This window comes from Petromyzon marinus, assembly GCF_048934315.1.
Source record: "Petromyzon marinus isolate PM22_M1 ecotype Great Lakes invasive population chromosome 85 unlocalized genomic scaffold, UKy_Petmar_22M1.pri1.0 chr85_unloc.2, whole genome shotgun sequence".
Classification (NCBI taxonomy): domain Eukaryota; kingdom Metazoa; phylum Chordata; class Hyperoartia; order Petromyzontiformes; family Petromyzontidae; genus Petromyzon; species Petromyzon marinus.
The window spans coordinates 438,475-458,552 of record NW_027422647.1 but is presented as its reverse complement, the minus strand read 5'-3'; positions in this window follow the sequence as shown (position 1 = coordinate 458,552).

The window sequence follows — 20,078 nt, the reverse complement described above, 5'->3', positions numbered from 1 at the left end:
ATGGGTGTCTATGGGTCTCTATGAGTCTATGGATGTCTATGGGTCTCTATGAGTCTATGGGTGTCTATGAGTCTCTATGAGTCTATGGATGTCTATGGGTGTCTGTGAGTCTATGGATGTCTATGGGTCTCTATGAGTCTATGAATGTCTATGGGTCTCTGTTAGTCTATGGATGTCTATGGGTATCTATGAGTCTATGGATGTCTATGGGTCTTTGTGAGTCTATGGATGTCTATGGGTCTGAATGAGTCTATGGATGTCTATGGGTCTCTGTGAGTCTATGGATGTCTATGGGTCTCTATGAGTTTATGGATGTCTATGGGTCTCTGTGAGTCTATGAATGTCTATGGGTCTCTGTGAGTCTATGGATGTATATGGGTCTCTATGATTCTTTGGATGTCTATGGGTCTCTATGAGTCTATGGATGTCTATGGGTCTCTATGAGTCTATGGGTGTCTATGGGTCTCTTTTAGTCTATGGATGTCTACGGGTCTCTATGAGTCTATGGATGTCTATGGGTGTCTATGAGTCTATGGATGTCTATGGGTCTCTTTGAGTCTATGGATGTCTATTGTCTCTGTGAGTCTATGAATGTCTATGGGTCTCTGTGAGTCTATGGATGTCTGTGGGTCTCTATGAATGTCTATGGGTCTCTATGAGTCTATGGATGTCTATGGGTCTCTATGAGTTTAAGGATGTCTATGGGTCTCTATGAGTCTATGGGTGTCTATGGGTCTCTATGAGTATATTAATATCTATGGGTCTCTATGAGTCTATAGATGTCTATGGGTCTCTATGACTCAATGGATGTCTATGGGTCTCTATGAGTCTATGAATGTCTATGGGTCTCTATGAGTCTATGGATGTCTATGGGTCTCTATGACTCAATGGATGTCTATGGGTCTCTATGAGTCTATGAATGTGTATGGGTCTCTATGAGTCTATGAATGTGTATGGGTCTCTATGAGTCTATGAATGTCTATGGGTCTCTATGAGTCTATGAATGTCTATGGGTCTCTGTGGGTGTATGGGTGTCTATGGGTCTCTATGAGTCTATGAATGTCTATGGGTCTCTATGAGTCTATGGGTGTCTATGGGTCTCTATGAGTCTATGGATGTCTATGGGTCTCTGTGAGGCTATGGATGTCTATGGGTCTCTGTGAGTCTATGGATGTATATGGGTCTCTATGATTCTTTGGATGTCTATGGGTCTCTATGAGTCTATGGATGTCTATGGGTCTCTATGAGTCTATGGGTGTCTATGGGTCTCTTTTAGTCTATGGATGTCTATGGGTCTCTATGAGTCTATGGATGTCTATGGGTGTCTATGAGTCTATGGATGTCTATGGGTCTCTTTGAGTCTATGGATGTCTATGGGTCTCTGTGAGTCTATGAATGTCTATGGGTCTCTGTGAGTCTATGGATGTCTGTGGGTCTCTATGAATGTCTATGGGTCTCTATGAGTCTATGGATGTCTATGGGTCTCTATGAGTTTAAGGATGTCTATGGGTCTCTATGAGTCTATGGGTGTCTATGGGTCTCTATGAGTATATTAATATCTATGGGTCTCTATGAGTCTATAGATGTCTATGGGTCTCTATGACTCAATGGATGTCTATGGGTCTCTATGAGTCTATGAATGTCTATGGGTCTCTATGAGTCTATGGATGTCTACGGGTCTCTATGACTCAATGGATGTCTATGGGTCTCTATGAGTCTATGAATGTGTATGGGTCTCTATGAGTCTATGAATGTGTATGGGTCTCTATGAGTCTATGAATGTCTATGGGTCTCTATGAGTCTATGAATGTCTATGGGTCTCTGTGGGTGTATGGATGTCTATGGGTCTCTATGAGTCCATGAATGTCTATGGGTCTCTATGAATGTATGAATGTCTATGGGTCTCTATGAGTATATGAATGTCTATGGGTCTCTATGAGTCTATGAATGTCTATGGGTCTCTATGAGTCTATGGGTGTCTATGGGTCTCTATGAGTCTATGAATGTCTATGGGTCTCTATGAGTCTATGGGTGTCTATGGGTCTCTATGAGTCTATGGATGTCTATGGGTCTCTGTGAGGCTATGGATGTCTATGGGTGTCTGTGAGTCTATGGGTGTCTATGGGTCTCTATGAGTCTATGGATGTCTATGGGTCTCTGTGAGTCTATGGATGTCTATGGGTCTCTATGAGTATGAATGTCTATGGGTCTCTATAAGTCTATGGATGTCTATGGGTCTCTATGAGTCTATGGATGTCTATGGGTCTCTATGAATCTAAGGAAGTCTATGGGTCTCTATGAGTCTATGGGTGTCTATGGGTCTCTATGAGTCTATGGATGTCTATGGGTCTCTATGAGTCTATGGATGTCTATGGGTCTCTATGAGTCTATGGATGTCTATGGGTCTCTATGAGTCTATGGATGTCTATGGGTCTCTATGAGTCTATGGATGTCTATGGGTCTCTATGAGTCTATGGATGTCTATGGGTCTCTGTGAGTCTATGGATGTCTATCGGTCTCTATGAGTCTATGGGTCTCTATGAGTCTATGGGTGTCTATGGGTCTCTATGAATCAATTAATGTCTATGGATGTCTATGGGTCTCTATGAGTCTATGGATGTCTATGGGTCTCTGTGAGTCTATGGATGTCTATGGGTCTCTATGAGTCTATGGATGTCTATGGGTCTCTTTGAGTCTATGGATGTCTATGGGTCTCTATGAGTCTATGGATGTCTATGGGTCTCTATGAGTCTATGGATGTCTATGGGTCTCTATGAGTCTATGGATGTCTATGGGTCTCTGTGAGTCTATGGATGTCTATGGGTCTCTGTGGCTCTATGGATGTCTATGGGTCTCTATGAGTCTATGGGTGTCTATGGGTCTCTGTGAGTCTATGGGTGTCTATGGGTCTCTGTGAATCTATGGATGTCTATGGGTCTCTGTGAGTCTATGGATGTCTATGGGTCTCTGTGAGTCTATGGATGTCTATGGGTCTCTGTGAGTCTATGGATGTCTATGGGTCTCTATGAGTCTATGAATGTATATGGGTCTCTATTAATCAATGAATGTCTATGGATGTCTATGGGTCTCTATGAGTCTATGGATGTCTATGGGTCTCTATGAGTCTATGGATGTCTATGGGTCTCTATGAGTCTATAAATGTCTATGGGTCTCTATGAGTTTATGGATGTCTATGGGTCTCTATGAGTCTATGGGTGTCTATGGGTCTCTATGAGTCTATGGATGTCTATGGGTCTCTATGAGTCTATGGGTGTCTATGAGTCTCTATGAGTCTATGGATGTCTATGGGTGTCTGTGAGTCTATGGATGTCTATGGGTCTCTATGAGTCTATGAATGTCTATGGGTCTCTGTTAGTCTATGGATGTCTATGGGTATCTATGAGTCTATGGATGTCTATGGGTCTTTGTGAGTCTATGGATGTCTATGGGTCTGAATGAGTCTATGGATGTCTATGGGTCTCTGTGAGTCTATGGATGTCTATGGGTCTCTATGAGTTTATGGATGTCTATGGGTCTCTGTGAGTCTATGAATGTCTATGGGTCTCTGTGAGTCTATGGATGTATATGGGTCTCTATGATTCTTTGGATGTCTATGGGTCTCTATGAGTCTATGGATGTCTATGGGTCTCTATGAGTCTATGGGTGTCTATGGGTCTCTTTTAGTCTATGGATGTCTATGGGTCTCTATGAGTCTATGGATGTCTATGGGTGTCTATGAGTCTATGGATGTCTATGGGTCTCTTTGAGTCTATGGATGTCTATTGTCTCTGTGAGTCTATGGATGTCTATGGGTCTCTATGAGTATGAATGTCTATGGGTCTCTATAAGTCTATGGATGTCTATGGGTCTCTATGAGTCTATGGATGTCTATGGGTCTCTATGAATCTATGGAAGTCTATGGGTCTCTATGAGTCTATGGGTGTCTATGGGTCTCTATGAGTCTATGGATGTCTATGGGTCTCTATGAGTCTATGGATGTCTATGGGTCTCTATGAGTCTATGGATGTCTATGGGTCTCTATGAGTCTATGGATGTCTATGGGTCTCTATGAGTCTATGGATGTCTATGGGTCTCTATGAGTCTATGGATGTCTATGGGTCTCTGTGAGTCTATGGATGTCTATCGGTCTCTATGAGTCTATGGGTCTCTATGAGTCTATGGGTGTCTATGGGTCTCTATGAGTCTATGGATGTCTATGGGTCTCTATGAGTCTATGGATGTCTATGGGTCTCTATGAGTCTATGGATGTCTATGGGTCTCTGTGAGTCTATGGATGTCTATGGGTCTCTGTGGCTCTATGGATGTCTATGGGTCTCTATGAGTCTATGGGTGTCTATGGGTCTCTGTGAGTCTATGGGTGTCTATGGGTCTCTGTGAATCTATGGATGTCTATGGGTCTCTGTGAGTCTATGGATGTCTATGGGTCTCTGTGAGTCTATGGATGTCTATGGGTCTCTGTGAGTCTATGGATGTCTATGGGTCTCTATGAGTCTATGAATGTATATGGGTCTCTATTAATCAATGAATGTCTATGGATGTCTATGGGTCTCTATGAGTCTATGGATGTCTATGGGTCTCTATGAGTCTATGGATGTCTATGGGTCTCTATGAGTCTATAAATGTCTATGGGTCTCTATGAGTTTATGGATGTCTATGGGTCTCTATGAGTCTATGGGTGTCTATGGGTCTCTATGAGTCTATGGATGTCTATGGGTCTCTATGAGTCTATGGGTGTCTATGAGTCTCTATGAGTCTATGGATGTCTATGGGTGTCTGTGAGTCTATGGATGTCTATGGGTCTCTATGAGTCTATGAATGTCTATGGGTCTCTGTTAGTCTATGGATGTCTATGGGTATCTATGAGTCTATGGATGTCTATGGGTCTTTGTGAGTCTATGGATGTCTATGGGTCTGAATGAGTCTATGGATGTCTATGGGTCTCTGTGAGTCTATGGATGTCTATGGGTCTCTATGAGTTTATGGATGTCTATGGGTCTCTGTGAGTCTATGAATGTCTATGGGTCTCTGTGAGTCTATGGATGTATATGGGTCTCTATGATTCTTTGGATGTCTATGGGTCTCTATGAGTCTATGGATGTCTATGGGTCTCTATGAGTCTATGGGTGTCTATGGGTCTCTTTTAGTCTATGGATGTCTATGGGTCTCTATGAGTCTATGGATGTCTATGGGTGTCTATGAGTCTATGGATGTCTATGGGTCTCTTTGAGTCTATGGATGTCTATTGTCTCTGTGAGTCTATGAATGTCTATGGGTCTCTGTGAGTCTATGGATGTCTGTGGGTCTCTATGAATGTCTATGGGTCTCTATGAGTCTATGGATGTCTATGGGTCTCTATGAGTTTAAGGATGTCTATGGGTCTCTATGAGTCTATGGGTGTCTATGGGTCTCTATGAGTATATTAATATCTATGGGTCTCTATGAGTCTATAGATGTCTATGGGTCTCTATGACTCAATGGATGTCTATGGGTCTCTATGAGTCTATGAATGTCTATGGGTCTCTATGAGTCTATGGATGTCTATGGGTCTCTATGACTCAATGGATGTCTATGGGTCTCTATGAGTCTATGAATGTGTATGGGTCTCTATGAGTCTATGAATGTGTATGGGTCTCTATGAGTCTATGAATGTCTATGGGTCTCTATGAGTCTATGAATGTCTATGGGTCTCTGTGGGTGTATGGATGTCTATGGGTCTCTATGAGTCCATGAATGTCTATGGGTCTCTATGAATGTATGAATGTCTATGGGTCTCTATGAGTATATGAATGTCTATGGGTCTCTATGAGTCTATGGATGTCTACGGGTCTCTATGACTCAATGGATGTCTATGGGTCTCTCTGAGTCTATGAATGTGTATGGGTCTCTATGAGTCTATGGGTGTCTATGGGTCTCTATGAGTCTATGGATGTCTATGGGTCTCTGTGAGGCTATGGATGTCTATGGGTGTCTGTGAGTCTATGGGTGTCTATGGGTCTCTATGAGTCTATGGATGTCTATGGGTCTCTGTGAGTCTATGGATGTCTATGGGTCTCTATGAGTATGAATGTCTATGGGTCTCTATAAGTCTATGGATGTCTATGGGTCTCTATGAGTCTATGGATGTCTATGGGTCTCTATGAGTCTATGGAAGTCTATGGGTCTCTATGAGTCTATGGGTGTCTATGGGTCTCTATGAGTCTATGGATGTCTATGGGTCTCTATGAGTCTATGGATGTCTATGGGTCTCTATGAGTCTATGGATGTCTATGGGTCTCTATGAGTCTATGGATGTCTATGGGTCTCTATGAGTCTATGGATGTCTATGGGTCTCTATGAGTCTATGGATGTCTATGGGTCTCTGTGAGTCTATGGATGTCTATCGGTCTCTATGAGTCTATGGGTCTCTGTGAGTCTATGGGTGTCTATGGGTCTCTATGAGTCTATGGATGTCTATGGGTCTCTGTGAGTCTATGGATGTCTATGGGTCTCTGTGAGTATGAATGTCTATCGATCTCTATGAGTCTATGGGTCTCTGTGAGTCTATGGGTGTCTATGGGTCTCTATGAGTCTATGGATGTCTATGGGTCTCTGTGAGTCTATGGATGTCTATGGGTCTCTGTGAGTCTATGGATGTCTATGGGTCTCTGTGAGTATGAATGTCTATCGGTCTCTATGAGTCTATGGGTCTCTGTGAGTCTATGGATGTCTATAGGTATGAATGAGTCTATGGATGTCTATGGGTCTCTGTGAGTCTATGGATGTCTATGGGTCTCTATGAGTTTATGGATGTCTATGGGTCTCTGTGAGTCTATGAATGTCTATGGGTCTCTGTGAGTCTATGGATGTATATGGGTCTCTATGATTCTTTGGATGTCTATGGGTCTCTATGAGTCTATGGATGTCTATGGGTCTCTATGAGTCTATGGGTGTCTATGGGTCTCTTTTAGTCTATGGATGTCTATGGGTCTCTATGAGTCTATGGATGTCTATGGGTGTCTATGAGTCTATGGATGTCTATGGGTCTCTTTGAGTCTATGGATGTCTATGGGTCTCTGTGAGTCTATGGATGTATATGGGTCTCTATGATTCTTTGGATGTCTATGGGTCTCTATGAGTCTATGGATGTCTATGGGTCTCTATGAGTCTATGGATGTCTATGGGTCTCTGTGAGTCTATGGATGTCTATGGGTCTCTGTGAGTCTATGAATGTCTATGGGTCTCTATGAGTCTATGGATGTCTATGGGTCTCTGTGAGTCTATGGATGTCTGTGGGTCTCTATGAATGTATATGGGTCTCTATGAGTCTATGGATGTCTATGGGTCTCTATGAGTTTAAGGATGTCTATGGGTCTCTATGAGTCTATGGGTGTCTATGGGTCTCTATGAGTATATTAATATCTATGGGTCTCTATGAGTCTATAGATGTCTATGGGTCTCTATGACTCAATGGATGTCTATGGGTCTCTATGAGTCTATGAATGTCTATGGGTCTCTATGAGTCTATGGATGTCTATGGGTCTCTATGACTCAATGGATGTCTATGGGTCTCTATGAGTCTATGAATGTGTATGGGTCTCTATGAGTCTATTAATGTGTATGGGTCTCTATGAGTCTATGAATGTCTATGGGTCTCTATGAGTCTATGAATGTCTATGGGTCTCTATGAATGTCTATGGGTCTCTATGAGTCTATGGATGTCTATGGGTCTCTATGAGTTTAAGGATGTCTATGGGTCTCTATGAGTCTATGGGTGTCTATGGGTCTCTATGAGTATATTAATATCTATGGGTCTCTATGAGTCTATAGATGTCTATGGGTCTCTATGACTCAATGGATGTCTATGGGTCTCTATGAGTCTATGAATGTCTATGGGTCTCTATGAGTCTATGGATGTCTATGGGTCTCTATGACTCAATGGATGTCTATGGGTCTCTATGAGTCTATGAATGTGTATTGGTCTCTATGAGTCTATGAATGTGTATGGGTCTCTATGAGTCTATGAATGTCTATGGGTCTCTATGAGTCTATGAATGTCTATGGGTCTCTGTGGGTGTATGGATGTCTATGGGTCTCTATGAGTCCATGAATGTCTATGGGTCTCTATGAATGTATGAATGTCTATGGGTCTCTATGAGTATATGAATGTCTATGGGTCTCTATGAGTCTATGAATGTCTATGGGTCTCTATGAGTCTATGGGTGTCTATGGGTCTCTATGAGTCTATGAATGTCTATGGGTCTCTATGAGTCTATGGGTGTCTATGGGTCTCTATGAGTCTATGGATGTCTATGGGTCTCTGTGAGGCTATGGATGTCTATGGGTGTCTGTGAGTCTATGGGTGTCTATGGGTCTCTATGAGTCTATGGATGTCTATGGGTCTCTGTGAGTCTATGGATGTCTATGGGTCTCTATGAGTATGAATGTCTATGGGTCTCTATAAGTCTATGGATGTCTATGGGTCTCTATGAGTCTATGGATGTCTATGGGTCTCTATGAATCTATGGAAGTCTATGGGTCTCTATGAGTCTATGGGTGTCTATGGGTCTCTATGAGTCTATGGATGTCTATGGGTCTCTATGAGTCTATGGATGTCTATGGGTCTCTATGAGTCTATGGATGTCTATGGGTCTCTATGAGTCTATGGATGTCTATGGGTCTCTATGAGTCTATGGATGTCTATGGGTCTCTATGAGTCTATGGATGTCTATGGGTCTCTGTGAGTCTATGGATGTCTATCGGTCTCTATGAGTCTATGGGTCTCTGTGAGTCTATGGGTGTCTATGGGTCTCTATGAGTCTATGGATGTCTATGGGTCTCTGTGAGTCTATGGATGTCTATGGGTCTCTGTGAGTATGAATGTCTATCGGTCTCTATGAGTCTATGGGTCTCTGTGAGTCTATGGGTGTCTATGGGTCTCTATGAGTCTATGGATGTCTATGGGTCTCTGTGAGTCTATGGATGTCTATGGGTCTCTGTGAGTCTATGGATGTCTATGGGTCTCTGTGAGTATGAATGTCTATCGGTCTCTATGAGTCTATGGGTCTCTGTGGGTCTATGGATGTCTATGGGTATGAATGAGTCTATGGATGTCTATGGGTCTCTGTGAGTCTATGGATGTCTATGGGTCTCTATGAGTTTATGGATGTCTATGGGTCTCTGTGAGTCTATGAATGTCTATGGGTCTCTGTGAGTCTATGGATGTATATGGGTCTCTATGATTCTTTGGATGTCTATGGGTCTCTATGAGTCTATGGATGTCTATGGGTCTCTATGAGTCTATGGGTGTCTATGGGTCTCTTTTAGTCTATGGATGTCTATGGGTCTCTATGAGTCTATGGATGTCTATGGGTGTCTATGAGTCTATGGATGTCTATGGGTCTCTTTGAGTCTATGGATGTCTATGGGTCTCTGTGAGTCTATGGATGTATATGGGTCTCTATGATTCTTTGGATGTCTATGGGTCTCTATGAGTCTATGGATGTCTATGGGTCTCTATGAGTCTATGGATGTCTATGGGTCTCTGTGAGTCTATGGATGTCTATGGGTCTCTGTGAGTCTATGAATGTCTATGGGTCTCTATGAGTCTATGGATGTCTATGGGTCTCTGTGAGTCTATGGATGTCTGTGGGTCTCTATGAATGTATATGGGTCTCTATGAGTCTATGGATGTCTATGGGTCTCTATGAGTTTAAGGATGTCTATGGGTCTCTATGAGTCTATGGGTGTCTATGGGTCTCTATGAGTATATTAATATCTATGGGTCTCTATGAGTCTATAGATGTCTATGACTCAATGGATGTCTATGGGTCTCTATGAGTCTATGAATGTCTATGGGTCTCTATGAGTCTATGGATGTCTATGGGTCTCTATGACTCAATGGATGTCTATGGGTCTCTATGAGTCTATGAATGTGTATGGGTCTCTATGAGTCTATGAATGTGTATGGGTCTCTATGAGTCTATGAATGTCTATGGGTCTCTATGAGTCTATGAATGTCTATGGGTCTCTGTGGGTGTATGGATGTCTATGGGTCTCTATGAGTCCATGAATGTCTATGGGTCTCTATGAATGTATGAATGTCTATGGGTCTCTATGAGTATATGAATGTCTATGGGTCTCTATGAGTCTATGAATGTCTATGGGTCTCTATGAGTCTATGGGTGTCTATGGGTCTCTATGAGTCTATGAATGTCTATGGGTCTCTATGAGTCTATGGGTGTCTATGGGTCTCTATGAGTCTATGGATGTCTATGGGTCTCTGTGAGGCTATGGATGTCTATGGGTGTCTGTGAGTCTATGGGTGTCTATGGGTCTCTATGAGTCTATGGATGTCTATGGGTCTCTGTGAGTCTATGGATGTCTATGGGTCTCTATGAGTATGAATGTCTATGGGTCTCTATAAGTCTATGGATGTCTATGGGTCTCTATGAGTCTATGGATGTCTATGGGTCTCTATGAATCTATGGAAGTCTATGGGTCTCTATGAGTCTATGGGTGTCTATGGGTCTCTATGAGTCTATGGATGTCTATGGGTCTCTATGAGTCTATGGATGTCTATGGGTCTCTATGAGTCTATGGATGTCTATGGGTCTCTATGAGTCTATGGATGTCTATGGGTCTCTATGAGTCTATGGATGTCTATGGGTCTCTATGAGTCTATGGATGTCTATGGGTCTCTGTGAGTCTATGAATGTGTATGGGTCTCTATGAGTCTATGAATGTGTATGGGTCTCTATGAGTCTATGAATGTCTATGGGTCTCTATGAGTCTATGAATGTCTATGGGTCTCTGTGGGTGTATGGATGTCTATGGGTCTCTATGAGTCCATGAATGTCTATGGGTCTCTATGAATGTATGAATGTCTATGGGTCTCTATGAGTATATGAATGTCTATGGGTCTCTATGAGTCTATGAATGTCTATGGGTCTCTATGAGTCTATGGGTGTCTATGGGTCTCTATGAGTCTATGAATGTCTATGGGTCTCTATGAGTCTATGGGTGTCTATGGGTCTCTATGAGTCTATGGATGTCTATGGGTCTCTGTGAGGCTATGGATGTCTATGGGTGTCTGTGAGTCTATGGGTGTCTATGGGTCTCTATGAGTCTATGGATGTCTATGGGTCTCTGTGAGTCTATGGATGTCTATGGGTCTCTATGAGTATGAATGTCTATGGGTCTCTATAAGTCTATGGATGTCTATGGGTCTCTATGAGTCTATGGATGTCTATGGGTCTCTATGAATCTATGGAAGTCTATGGGTCTCTATGAGTCTATGGGTGTCTATGGGTCTCTATGAGTCTATGGATGTCTATGGGTCTCTATGAGTCTATGGATGTCTATGGGTCTCTATGAGTCTATGGATGTCTATGGGTCTCTATGAGTCTATGGATGTCTATGGGTCTCTATGAGTCTATGGATGTCTATGGGTCTCTATGAGTCTATGGATGTCTATGGGTCTCTGTGAGTCTATGGATGTCTATCGGTCTCTATGAGTCTATGGGTCTCTATGAGTCTATGGGTGTCTATGGGTCTCTATGAATCAATTAATGTCTATGGATGTCTATGGGTCTCTATGAGTCTATGGATGTCTATGGGTATCTGTGAGTCTATGGATGTCTATGGGTCTCTATGAGTCTATGGATGTCTATGGGTCTCTTTGAGTCTATGGATGTCTATGGGTCTCTATGAGTCTATGGATGTCTATGGGTCTCTATGAGTCTATGGATGTCTATGGGTCTCTATGAGTCTATGGATGTCTATGGGTCTCTGTGAGTCTATGGATGTCTATGGGTCTCTGTGGCTCTATGGATGTCTATGGGTCTCTATGAGTCTATGGGTGTCTATGGGTCTCTGTGAGTCTATGGGTGTCTATGGGTCTCTGTGAATCTATGGATGTCTATGGGTCTCTGTGAGTCTATGGATGTCTATGGGTCTCTGTGAGTCTATGGATGTCTATGGGTCTCTGTGAGTCTATGGATGTCTATGGGTCTCTATGAGTCTATGAATGTATATGGGTCTCTATTAATCAATGAATGTCTATGGATGTCTATGGGTCTCTATGAGTCTATGGATGTCTATGGGTCTCTATGAGTCTATGGATGTCTATGGGTCTCTATGAGTCTATAAATGTCTATGGGTCTCTATGAGTTTATGGATGTCTATGGGTCTCTATGAGTCTATGGGTGTCTATGGGTCTCTATGAGTCTATGGATGTCTATGGGTCTCTATGAGTCTATGGGTGTCTATGAGTCTCTATGAGTCTATGGATGTCTATGGGTGTCTGTGAGTCTATGGATGTCTATGGGTCTCTATGAGTCTATGAATGTCTATGGGTCTCTGTTAGTCTATGGATGTCTATGGGTATCTATGAGTCTATGGATGTCTATGGGTCTTTGTGAGTCTATGGATGTCTATGGGTCTGAATGAGTCTATGGATGTCTATGGGTCTCTGTGAGTCTATGGATGTCTATGGGTCTCTATGAGTTTATGGATGTCTATGGGTCTCTGTGAGTCTATGAATGTCTATGGGTCTCTGTGAGTCTATGGATGTATATGGGTCTCTATGATTCTTTGGATGTCTATGGGTCTCTATGAGTCTATGGATGTCTATGGGTCTCTATGAGTCTATGGGTGTCTATGGGTCTCTTTTAGTCTATGGATGTCTATGGGTCTCTATGAGTCTATGGATGTCTATGGGTGTCTATGAGTCTATGGATGTCTATGGGTCTCTTTGAGTCTATGGATGTCTATTGTCTCTGTGAGTCTATGAATGTCTATGGGTCTCTGTGAGTCTATGGATGTCTGTGGGTCTCTATGAATGTCTATGGGTCTCTATGAGTCTATGGATGTCTATGGGTCTCTATGAGTTTAAGGATGTCTATGGGTCTCTATGAGTCTATGGGTGTCTATGGGTCTCTATGAGTATATTAATATCTATGGGTCTCTATGAGTCTATAGATGTCTATGGGTCTCTATGACTCAATGGATGTCTATGGGTCTCTATGAGTCTATGAATGTCTATGGGTCTCTATGAGTCTATGGATGTCTATGGGTCTCTATGACTCAATGGATGTCTATGGGTCTCTATGAGTCTATGAATGTGTATGGGTCTCTATGAGTCTATGAATGTGTATGGGTCTCTATGAGTCTATGAATGTCTATGGGTCTCTATGAGTCTATGAATGTCTATGGGTCTCTGTGGGTGTATGGGTGTCTATGGGTCTCTATGAGTCTATGAATGTCTATGGGTCTCTATGAGTCTATGGGTGTCTATGGGTCTCTATGAGTCTATGGATGTCTATGGGTCTCTGTGAGGCTATGGATGTCTATGGGTCTCTGTGAGTCTATGGATGTATATGGGTCTCTATGATTCTTTGGATGTCTATGGGTCTCTATGAGTCTATGGATGTCTATGGGTCTCTATGAGTCTATGGGTGTCTATGGGTCTCTTTTAGTCTATGGATGTCTATGGGTCTCTATGAGTCTATGGATGTCTATGGGTGTCTATGAGTCTATGGATGTCTATGGGTCTCTTTGAGTCTATGGATGTCTATGGGTCTCTGTGAGTCTATGAATGTCTATGGGTCTCTGTGAGTCTATGGATGTCTGTGGGTCTCTATGAATGTCTATGGGTCTCTATGAGTCTATGGATGTCTATGGGTCTCTATGAGTTTAAGGATGTCTATGGGTCTCTATGAGTCTATGGGTGTCTATGGGTCTCTATGAGTATATTAATATCTATGGGTCTCTATGAGTCTATAGATGTCTATGGGTCTCTATGACTCAATGGATGTCTATGGGTCTCTATGAGTCTATGAATGTCTATGGGTCTCTATGAGTCTATGGATGTCTACGGGTCTCTATGACTCAATGGATGTCTATGGGTCTCTATGAGTCTATGAATGTGTATGGGTCTCTATGAGTCTATGAATGTGTATGGGTCTCTATGAGTCTATGAATGTCTATGGGTCTCTATGAGTCTATGAATGTCTATGGGTCTCTGTGGGTGTATGGATGTCTATGGGTCTCTATGAGTCCATGAATGTCTATGGGTCTCTATGAATGTATGAATGTCTATGGGTCTCTATGAGTATATGAATGTCTATGGGTCTCTATGAGTCTATGAATGTCTATGGGTCTCTATGAGTCTATGGGTGTCTATGGGTCTCTATGAGTCTATGAATGTCTATGGGTCTCTATGAGTCTATGGGTGTCTATGGGTCTCTATGAGTCTATGGATGTCTATGGGTCTCTGTGAGGCTATGGATGTCTATGGGTGTCTGTGAGTCTATGGGTGTCTATGGGTCTCTATGAGTCTATGGATGTCTATGGGTCTCTGTGAGTCTATGGATGTCTATGGGTCTCTATGAGTATGAATGTCTATGGGTCTCTATAAGTCTATGGATGTCTATGGGTCTCTATGAGTCTATGGATGTCTATGGGTCTCTATGAATCTATGGAAGTCTATGGGTCTCTATGAGTCTATGGGTGTCTATGGGTCTCTATGAGTCTATGGATGTCTATGGGTCTCTATGAGTCTATGGATGTCTATGGGTCTCTATGAGTCTATGGATGTCTATGGGTCTCTATGAGTCTATGGATGTCTATGGGTCTCTATGAGTCTATGGATGTCTATGGGTCTCTATGAGTCTATGGATGTCTATGGGTCTCTGTGAGTCTATGGATGTCTATCGGTCTCTATGAGTCTATGGGTCTCTATGAGTCTATGGGTGTCTATGGGTCTCTATGAATCAATTAATGTCTATGGATGTCTATGGGTCTCTATGAGTCTATGGATGTCTATGGGTCTCTGTGAGTCTATGGATGTCTATGGGTCTCTATGAGTCTATGGATGTCTATGGGTCTCTTTGAGTCTATGGATGTCTATGGGTCTCTATGAGTCTATGGATGTCTATGGGTCTCTATGAGTCTATGGATGTCTATGGGTCTCTATGAGTATGAATGTCTATGGGTCTCTATAAGTCTATGGATGTCTATGGGTCTCTATGAGTCTATGGATGTCTATGGGTCTCTATGAATCTATGGAAGTCTATGGGTCTCTATGAGTCTATGGGTGTCTATGGGTCTCTATGAGTCTATGGATGTCTATGGGTCTCTATGAGTCTATGGATGTCTATGGGTCTCTATGAGTCTATGGATGTCTATGGGTCTCTATGAGTCTATGGATGTCTATGGGTCTCTATGAGTCTATGGATGTCTATGGGTCTCTATGAGTCTATGGATGTCTATGGGTCTCTGTGAGTCTATGAATGTGTATGGGTCTCTATGAGTCTATGAATGTGTATGGGTCTCTATGAGTCTATGAATGTCTATGGGTCTCTATTAGTCTATGAATGTCTATGGGTCTCTGTGGGTGTATGGATGTCTATGGGTCTCTATGAGTCCATGAATGTCTATGGGTCTCTATGAATGTATGAATGTCTATGGGTCTCTATGAGTATATGAATGTCTATGGGTCTCTATGAGTCTATGAATGTCTATGGGTCTCTATGAGTCTATGGGTGTCTATGGGTCTCTATGAGTCTATGAATGTCTATGGGTCTCTATGAGTCTATGGGTGTCTATGGGTCTCTATGAGTCTATGGATGTCTATGGGTCTCTGTGAGGCTATGGATGTCTATGGGTGTCTGTGAGTCTATGGGTGTCTATGGGTCTCTATGAGTCTATGGATGTCTATGGGTCTCTGTGAGTCTATGGATGTCTATGGGTCTCTATGAGTATGAATGTCTATGGGTCTCTATAAGTCTATGGATGTCTATGGGTCTCTATGAGTCTATGGATGTCTATGGGTCTCTATGAATCTATGGAAGTCTATGGGTCTCTATGAGTCTATGGGTGTCTATGGGTCTCTATGAGTCTATGGATGTCTATGGGTCTCTATGAGTCTATGGATGTCTATGGGTCTCTATGAGTCTATGGATGTCTATGGGTCTCTATGAGTCTATGGATGTCTATGGGTCTCTATGAGTCTATGGATGTCTATGGGTCTCTATGAGTCTATGGATGTCTATGGGTCTCTGTGAGTCTATGGATGTCTATCGGTCTCTATGAGTCTATGGGTCTCTATGAGTCTATGGGTGTCTATGGGTCTCTATGAATCAATTAATGTCTATGGATGTCTATGGGTCTCTATGAGTCTATGGATGTCTATGGGTATCTGTGAGTCTATGGATGTCTATGGGTCTCTATGAGTCTATGGATGTCTATGGGTCTCTTTGAGTCTATGGATGTCTATGGGTCTCTATGAGTCTATGGATGTCTATGGGTCTCTATGAGTCTATGGATGTCTATGGGTCTCTATGAGTCTATGGATGTCTATGGGTCTCTGTGAGTCTATGGATGTCTATGGGTCTCTGTGGCTCTATGGATGTCTATGGGTCTCTATGAGTCTATGGGTGTCTATGGGTCTCTGTGAGTCTATGGGTGTCTATGGGTCTCTGTGAATCTATGGATGTCTATGGGTCTCTGTGAGTCTATGGATGTCTATGGGTCTCTGTGAGTCTATGGATGTCTATGGGTCTCTGTGAGTCTATGGATGTCTATGGGTCTCTATGAGTCTATGAATGTATATGGGTCTCTATTAATCAATGAATGTCTATGGATGTCTATGGGTCTCTATGAGTCTATGGATGTCTATGGGTCTCTATGAGTCTATGGATGTCTATGGGTCTCTATGAGTCTATAAATGTCTATGGGTCTCTATGAGTTTATGGATGTCTATGGGTCTCTATGAGTCTATGGGTGTCTATGGGTCTCTATGAGTCTATGGATGTCTATGGGTCTCTATGAGTCTATGGGTGTCTATGAGTCTCTATGAGTCTATGGATGTCTATGGGTGTCTGTGAGTCTATGGATGTCTATGGGTCTCTATGAGTCTATGAATGTCTATGGGTCTCTGTTAGTCTATGGATGTCTATGGGTATCTATGAGTCTATGGATGTCTATGGGTCTTTGTGAGTCTATGGATGTCTATGGGTCTGAATGAGTCTATGGATGTCTATGGGTCTCTGTGAGTCTATGGATGTCTATGGGTCTCTATGAGTTTATGGATGTCTATGGGTCTCTGTGAGTCTATGAATGTCTATGGGTCTCTGTGAGTCTATGGATGTATATGGGTCTCTATGATTCTTTGGATGTCTATGGGTCTCTATGAGTCTATGGATGTCTATGGGTCTCTATGAGTCTATGGGTGTCTATGGGTCTCTTTTAGTCTATGGATGTCTATGGGTCTCTATGAGTCTATGGATGTCTATGGGTGTCTATGAGTCTATGGATGTCTATGGGTGTCTTTGAGTCTATGGATGTCTATTGTCTCTGTGAGTCTATGAATGTCTATGGGTCTCTGTGAGTCTATGGATGTCTGTGGGTCTCTATGAATGTCTATGGGTCTCTATGAGTCTATGGATGTCTATGGGTCTCTATGAGTTTAAGGATGTCTATGGGTCTCTATGAGTCTATGGGTGTCTATGGGTCTCTATGAGTATATTAATATCTATGGGTGTCTATGAGTCTATAGATGTCTATGGGTCTCTATGACTCAATGGATGTCTATGGGTCTCTATGAGTCTATGAATGTCTATGGGTCTCTATGAGTCTATGGATGTCTATGGGTCTCTATGACTCAATGGATGTCTATGGGTCTCTATGAGTCTATGAATGTGTATGGGTCTCTATGAGTCTATGAATGTGTATGGGTCTCTATGAGTCTATGAATGTCTATGGGTCTCTATGAGTCTATGAATGTCTATGGGTCTCTGTGGGTGTATGGGTGTCTATGGGTCTCTATGAGTCTATGAATGTCTATGGGTCTCTATGAGTCTATGGGTGTCTATGGGTCTCTATGAGTCTATGGATGTCTATGGGTCTCTGTGAGGCTATGGATGTCTATGGGTCTCTGTGAGTCTATGGATGTATATGGGTCTCTATGATTCTTTGGATGTCTATGGGTCTCTATGAGTCTATGGATGTCTATGGGTCTCTATGAGTCTATGGGTGTCTATGGGTCTCTTTTAGTCTATGGATGTCTATGGGTCTCTATGAGTCTATGGATGTCTATGGGTGTCTATGAGTCTATGGATGTCTATGGGTCTCTTTGAGTCTATGGATGTCTATGGGTCTCTGTGAGTCTATGAATGTCTATGGGTCTCTGTGAGTCTATGGATGTCTGTGGGTCTCTATGAATGTCTATGGGTCTCTATGAGTCTATGGATGTCTATGGGTCTCTATGAGTTTAAGGATGTCTATGGGTCTCTATGAGTCTATGGGTGTCTATGGGTCTCTATGAGTATATTAATATCTATGGGTCTCTATGAGTCTATAGATGTCTATGGGTCTCTATGACTCAATGGATGTCTATGGGTCTCTATGAGTCTATGAATGTCTATGGGTCTCTATGAGTCTATGGATGTCTACGGGTCTCTATGACTCAATGGATGTCTATGGGTCTCTATGAGTCTATGAATGTGTATGGGTCTCTATGAGTCTATGAATGTGTATGGGTCTCTATGAGTCTATGAATGTCTATGGGTCTCTATGAGTCTATGAATGTCTATGGGTCTCTGTGGGTGTATGGATGTCTATGGGTCTCTATGAGTCCATGAATGTCTATGGGTCTCTATGAATGTATGAATGTCTATGGGTCTCTATGAGTATATGAATGTCTATGGGTCTCTATGAGTCTATGAATGTCTATGGGTCTCTATGAGTCTATGGGTGTCTATGGGTCTCTATGAGTCTATGAATGTCTATGGGTCTCTATGAGTCTATGGGTGTCTATGGGTCTCTATGAGTCTATGGATGTCTATGGGTCTCTGTGAGGCTATGGATGTCTATGGGTGTCTGTGAGTCTATGGGTGTCTATGGGTCTCTATGAGTCTATGGATGTCTATGGGTCTCTGTGAGTCTATGGATGTCTATGGGTCTCTATGAGTATGAATGTCTATGGGTCTCTATAAGTCTATGGATGTCTATGGGTCTCTATGAGTCTATGGATGTCTATGGGTCTCTATGAATCTATGGAAGTCTATGGGTCTCTATGAGTCTATGGGTGTCTATGGGTCTCTATGAGTCTATGGATGTCTATGGGTCTCTATGAGTCTATGGATGTCTATGGGTCTCTATGAGTCTATGGATGTCTATGGGTCTCTATGAGTCTATGGATGTCTATGGGTCTCTATGAGTCTATGGATGTCTATGGGTCTCTATGAGTCTATGGATGTCTATGGGTCTCTGTGAGTCTATGGATGTCTATCGGTCTCTATGAGTCTATGGGTCTCTATGAGTCTATGGGTGTCTATGGGTCTCTATGAATCAATTAATGTCTATGGATGTCTATGGGTCTCTATGAGTCTATGGATGTCTATGGGTCTCTGTGAGTCTATGGATGTCTATGGGTCTCTATGAGTCTATGGATGTCTATGGGTCTCTTTGAGTCTATGGATGTCTATGGGTCTCTATGAGTCTATGGATGTCTATGGGTCTCTATGAGTCTATGGATGTCTATGGGTCTCTATGAGTCTATGGATGTCTATGGGTCTCTGTGAGTCTATGGATGTCTATGGGTCTCTGTGGCTCTATGGATGTCTATGGGTCTCTATGAGTCTATGGGTGTCTATGGGTCTCTGTGAGTCTATGGGTGTCTATGGGTCTCTGTGAATCTATGGATGTCTATGGGTCTCTGTGAGTCTATGGATGTCTATGGGTCTCTGTGAGTCTATGGATGTCTATGGGTCTCTGTGAGTCTATGGATGTCTATGGGTCTCTATGAGTCTATGAATGTATATGGGTCTCTATTAATCAATGAATGTCTATGGATGTCTATGGGTCTCTATGAGTCTATGGATGTCTATGGGTCTCTATGAGTCTATGGATGTCTATGGGTCTCTATGAGTCTATAAATGTCTATGGGTCTCTATGAGTTTATGGATGTCTATGGGTCTCTATGAGTCTATGGGTGTCTATGGGTCTCTATGAGTCTATGGATGTCTATGGGTCTCTATGAGTCTATGGGTGTCTATGAGTCTCTATGAGTCTATGGA